The 5,762-nt window shown below is 43.1% G+C and overlaps 1 long non-coding RNA gene across 1 annotated transcript; it reads right to left on the bottom strand.

Moving 5' to 3' along the window:
- Positions 1-1,101: 1,101 nt before the first annotated feature.
- Positions 1,102-1,691, bottom strand: LOC142388865 (uncharacterized). Its single transcript, XR_012770334.1, has 4 exons — positions 1,638-1,691; positions 1,434-1,531; positions 1,259-1,347; positions 1,102-1,142 (listed from the first exon to the last, which is right to left on the bottom strand). It is a non-coding gene; the product is annotated as an uncharacterized LOC142388865 (long non-coding RNA).
- Positions 1,692-5,762: the final 4,071 nt, after the last annotated feature.

Raw genomic sequence — 5,762 nt, 5'->3', positions numbered from 1 at the left:
CCTTTCCGGACACCAGCTTTGGGAGGCAGAGCTCCAGCTCCCTCAATCGGCAGCCAAAGTCCTCCCGTTCAGCAGGTGGCGACCAGTGGCTCCACTTCAGGTGGGCTTCTCTCGCTGCCTTGACGAGTGACTCCAGATGCTGTAGCATGAACTCATACGCCTCGACGCTTGTACCTGGATTGACAGAGGAGACACGTCCACACTCGGACTCTGCCACTTGCAGTGCCAGGGAAAGTTTTTTAAGTCCTTTTCCTTGCCTGTCTCTCATGGAAAGCGTCCGTTGATGTCGACACACACACAAAGAGCCCGCTGCTCCCTCAGCTCAGGTAATAATGACTCATCCGCTTCACCTGCGGGCGAGCGGTTGCCGGTGTCGGCGCACGTGCACGCTCCCGCTGCGTGCAGGGGAGAACGGTCACACTGCACGAAAAGAGGGATTTGTGTCACTGTGGACGGCAGTGAACATCCGCGAATTTGCCTAATTTTCGGACGCACCTGGGCGCTTGCAGGCAGACAAATTTTAAGTTTGTTGAGCGAGAAAATCGTCAGAAACGAACCCGACTCGCGGCGGGCTCTCACAGCGGGGTGCTAATGGCTCAGCGATTAGTACCCCGCTGTGAGAGTGCCTGGACCTCTCACTGGCCTCGCTGGTATTGGACGAAAAAGGCACGTGATTACATGAAAAAGCTCCTGTAAAGCTGACTGCCCATTGGCCAATTAGGTTAATATATACATACTTTATATGGGCATATCATTCAGCAATTATGATTAATAATTGTGATTATGATTACTAATATTCCTGGGATGTTTGTGTACTTCATATATTCACGTCATTCTTATAAGCTGCACTATGATAGGCTATGAATGCAGGCATGAATGACGTGAATCTATTGAGGAAATGAAAAAGGAAACTTTTTTTTTTAAAGCGCTTTTATTGCCACACCACACAATGTACATAGCTTACATTGTAAGAAGAACCATGTTGATAATAAAGAATTGAAAACTATATACACAGAATGCTGTAGCCTACAATATACAAAATAAGCCTAAACGCCGCCGTTTGGAATCCGCATTCTTACTCCGGTCCCTGCAGGGTCTGCGGGAGTTGTCAGACGTCCTCATCCTGGATCAGAAGCTGGCTTCTGGGAGCTGTTGGAATAACCAATAAATAATCAAAACATAGTCTAGCCATGCACAGCATATTGGCAACTTGTCCATAAAGTAACAAAAGTCATATGGACAGCGTATATGTTCTTACTCTCTTTCACTCTTCTGTGGTGAGACTGTGAGTATTTCGGGTTGGCTTCAAGACGCGCCTGTAGCACAGCACACAGGTCCGTCACGCAGCTAAAAAAAACAACAAGAGGAATGAATAAAATGACCAGTGCTTAAAAGTATCAGTGCCAGCCGTGGTAAAAGTCAGCGCCGCTCACCCTCGATAGTGTCCCCGTCTACCTCTCTGAAGTTCGGACTGTTTGACACCGCCTCCTTCAAGCGACTCGTTACATCCATATTGTGAGGTGACAGTAGCCTGTAAAAACAATAGGCCTATGGTTAATAAAAAAAAACTGCATTGACGTAACGTAACATCAGGTCCAACTCAACTAGATATTGGGAGAACATTCACTTATTCTTACCCTTGACCTGGATTATAATGCCACGGTGAGTTATGCAGGCGGCGAACTGCTTCCTATAAATTGAAAACACAAAATACATTTTTTTAAATACAGCAACTCACACTGGTTTTCACGTGATGGACACAATTAAGTTGAGTTTAGCCTAAAGCCACAGTCAATAACCTACTCTTACCGCGATTTTCGGATTCTGTATCCGCCTTCTCTTGGGGGTGCGCTCTTCAACTTCTCTGGAATGTAACTCCAGTCCGTTCTCGACGGCCATCTTGCCTCCAACCTAGCGAATCTCTGGTCGATTCCCTCCAGAACCCTCTCCATGACCGTATCCACAGTGCTGGCCACCATACGAGACATCCCGGTCATAGCATTCAACAGGACTTTCATTTTATCTGCCTGTAAGCAAGTGAGTAAGTAAGTTTAATATACAGTACATTTAAAATCAGCGAGAACTGTCCCAAGTGCTGTACAGTGTCAACAAGACTAAAATTAAACAATCAAATGGTCACGTGCAAGTAGAAAAAAACACACATACCTGTAGACCCGCAGAGAGTTGCTGGGGAGTTGAAAGCAAGTCGTCTTCCAGCCATTGTATTCCGCAAACCAGGGCAGTTTTCACAGCACGGGACCTCATCGATTTCTGTCTCCCTTTCTGCCGCCAGATCTGCTCCTTAAACTTTTTGTTTACACTGCACGACACAATGTTTCTCATACGTGATTGAACGAGAGCTTATGCGAGCCGTTAAGCTCCACCAATCATATGCGTATACGTCATTACACGGAATACTCGCGAGACAACCTCCCGTCCTTTTGCTATTTAATGTTGTCTGACCACAGCTGGCAATTTGCACTGTTTTGACACAAAAATGGACTCTGCAAGGACAAAGAAAAGACCTCGGCGATATTGTGACCATTGTGACACCGAATTAAGCCATACACAATAAAACACTGAGCGCACTACTGCACATTATGTATACAGGCCAGATTTCTATATTTTATTTCTATATTTCTATTTTATTTAAGAAACCTTTTAGAATATTGTTGTTGCATGCTTATTTTATCTTTATCTTATCTTTATTATTATACATTTGGACATCCAGTGCAGGCAACAAAGAAAAGAATTTCATTGTTCAGGGAAACACGTTTCTAACTGCACATATGACAATAAACCTTTGAATCCTTGAATCCTTGAATTTTGCCCACAAAAAGCGGTATTACAAAAGAGGTGTTTGGGAGAAAAAAAAACAGATATGCATCACCTGTCACCAGCAGACAGCGTGCACCTCTTCTTTTTCAAGACAACACAGCAACAAACTTGGCTGGAGTTGGAGGTGATGGTGAACGTGTAGAAACAGGCCTGCCCACCCCCCACCTCACCTCACCCCACCCCACTTGAAAATGACTGTGGCAGCTCCTGACCTGATCACTGGCATTTACATATTAAAGGCTCTCCTAAGTAGGGGAGGGGAGGGGGGCATGGGGGAGCAGTTGCCAGGTCAATTTGCGACAACTTGGGCCAAGTTTTCACTTTTACCACCGCAAATGCAGGGGCTTAACGTATGCGGACATGTAAGGGGCCACACACATCCACAAATCCCTCTTTTCATGCAGTGTCAGAAGCAGGCGCGGGCACTCAGCATTGTCACTCACTCGCCACAACAATTAATGTACTGCTCCTGGTTTCATAGGGCTGGTTTTGCGTTGAGGAAATGGCTCCTCCACAGGCGGAATGCTGTTTGTGTTACACTTCCCCTTCCTTGAAAGTGGAATAGTGAAACACAGACACAAGACACGATGTTACTGTCGTCACGTCCAGTGTTGTAATGCAATTTTTCACAAGAACAATATTTTTAGCAACAAAGCATCAAATAAAATGGTACAACATATATGAATAAGACTAAATTACAACTTTATATTAGTTGCCAAAATCTCAATGCAATACACATATCCAAGTGGTGTAACTTTAATGTGGACAACAAACTGTATTATTACAGCAATAAAATTATAGTATTAACACAAGCTTCACTGTGCATTTACAAATATTAGTGAAATATTCTTATATTCAACAGTTATCTTTCCTGAGTGCTAAACATTACACATGCACAGTACATTTATGTTGACTGCACCGCTGCTCGCACCACGTGATACAGCTAGCAAAAAAACTATGGCGAGTAAAACTTAGGTGAAGCTGCACATACTCAAGCCAACATTGTTACTCTAAACAGATTTAACTTCAACCTTATTTCGGAAAACACAGAGAACATGAGTACAGACATAAAATGTATTAATAAGCAAAGAGTTTACCTTGAAAGGGGAATAGTGAAGAACAGACACAAGACACGATGTTACTGTCGTCACGTCCAGTGTTGTAATGGACGAGCACTGCAGTAGCAACATGTTTCCCCTTCGCTAACTCAGACATAATCAAATGAGACTCGATCAGCAGGTAAGACTCTCAAAACAAACTTCAATCACTCTAAATGTAAACAATGTACAATGAAAAATAAACAAAATAATATTCAATATTTTAAACACGTTATTGTTTTAATGCAATTTTCTACTGCTCTGTCATTGCAAGACCAGAGTAGCTGATCATGGATCACTCGATTAGCAAATCAGTGTGATAATGCGATCACAAGTTCTCTTTCACAAAGACACAAATAACAATGTGTTCTTGCTTCTCTCCAGGCAGCACCATGAATGAAAACAAAACACTTTTTAACCAAATGATATATTCTTTCTTTGTGTTCACCAGTAAACATATTTATAACCATTACATTTGCGTGCTAACTGTTGCGCTTTTATGCATCACATTGGTAATCCGTCCATTCCTTTAAACTTCTACATTCTGCTCCTTGAGTTGATTGTTAGTTTTTTTTTTTCTTTCCCCGCAGCAGTTTTTCTCCTAGCAGTGATTCCAGAGCTGAGACCAAATTAAACAGAGTTCCTTCTCTCTACTTCACTGACCAGTGTCTCTGTTTTACCTCTGGGAAATTTGGCTGTGAATGTTTAATGTCCGTTTTTAATTTGGTTGGCGTGGGAAGACCGACTCGTAGTGACTCTTAACACATCGTACAAGACAAGAATTATGTATGACAGCCAGCAAAAGGTCTTGGACAGTGAGGAAATGCCTTCTTAAGATTCCTTTGACACTTACATAGCATCACTTCTGGCAATGATTTAGTTGCACGGAACAGATAGAGATACATACCTGTGCCACTGTGCAGGCTGTGTGCACAAGGTCATGCAAACGTCTGAGTTCATGCAAATCTTTAGATGCATCAGATCTTGTGTACTTTGTGGTCATGTGCACAATAAGATAGCCGGTGTCTCAGCTTGCACAAACCCCAGCTCCCACTGGGACCTCAATCCACCCTTTTATTAACCTGGATACATAACCTTCAGTTCTTAGCAAAGGCACATGTCACTGGCTGCTTCCCGCTCTCTCTCTCTGTGACAACAATTTACAGACAGCCGTTTATGCCGAAAAAAAATTTAGCTGTTCTAGTTTGCGATGTATCAATGAATGCACGAATGAATGCATTACTCGCTTATCGTCAGTCTTGGGGAGCATTTTGATATTGACTTGTGGATAATCATAAAAACTGTAAACTGTCTCCTGTTATCAGTGTGCTCGAACCTCACTGAGTCATTATAACTCAAGAATGGTGAGCAGTTTTGACACGAATTGCAGCAATCAGGCACATATGGTTTTAAAGTGGCTTAATTGCCTCCACGAGTCCTGCGCTGCTAGAGACTATGTTGATCAGCAGGCCAAACCGAAACAACAAACTTCCTGTTGTTTTCAGAACATCTCATACACCTGTCACAAAATCTCACCCCATGCAATGTACCTGCTACTCCTTCTCAGCTTCCTTCTGTGTTCTACATGGAAGGCACACCTCAGTGTTCAAAAACAGCTGGCATGAGGAAAAAGATCCGAAAGATCCTTCATGAGGAGGAGGTTTCTCAAACACCCCCCAGGTACGCATAAATATTCGGGTAACGAGATGAGAGACACAGCTCCACTGACTCCACTGTCCAGTGAGAAATGACTCAGCTTGTGGGTTTGAATTACAATAGTAAGGATGAATCTCTTGTGGCCCCACACTTCAGATAGTCCAGTGAATG

Source organism: Odontesthes bonariensis, chromosome 9 (assembly GCF_027942865.1).
Source record: "Odontesthes bonariensis isolate fOdoBon6 chromosome 9, fOdoBon6.hap1, whole genome shotgun sequence".
In the NCBI taxonomy this organism is placed as follows: domain Eukaryota; kingdom Metazoa; phylum Chordata; class Actinopteri; order Atheriniformes; family Atherinopsidae; genus Odontesthes; species Odontesthes bonariensis.
The sequence above is the reverse complement of the archived record's forward strand: the minus strand, read 5'-3'. Positions and strand labels throughout refer to the sequence as shown.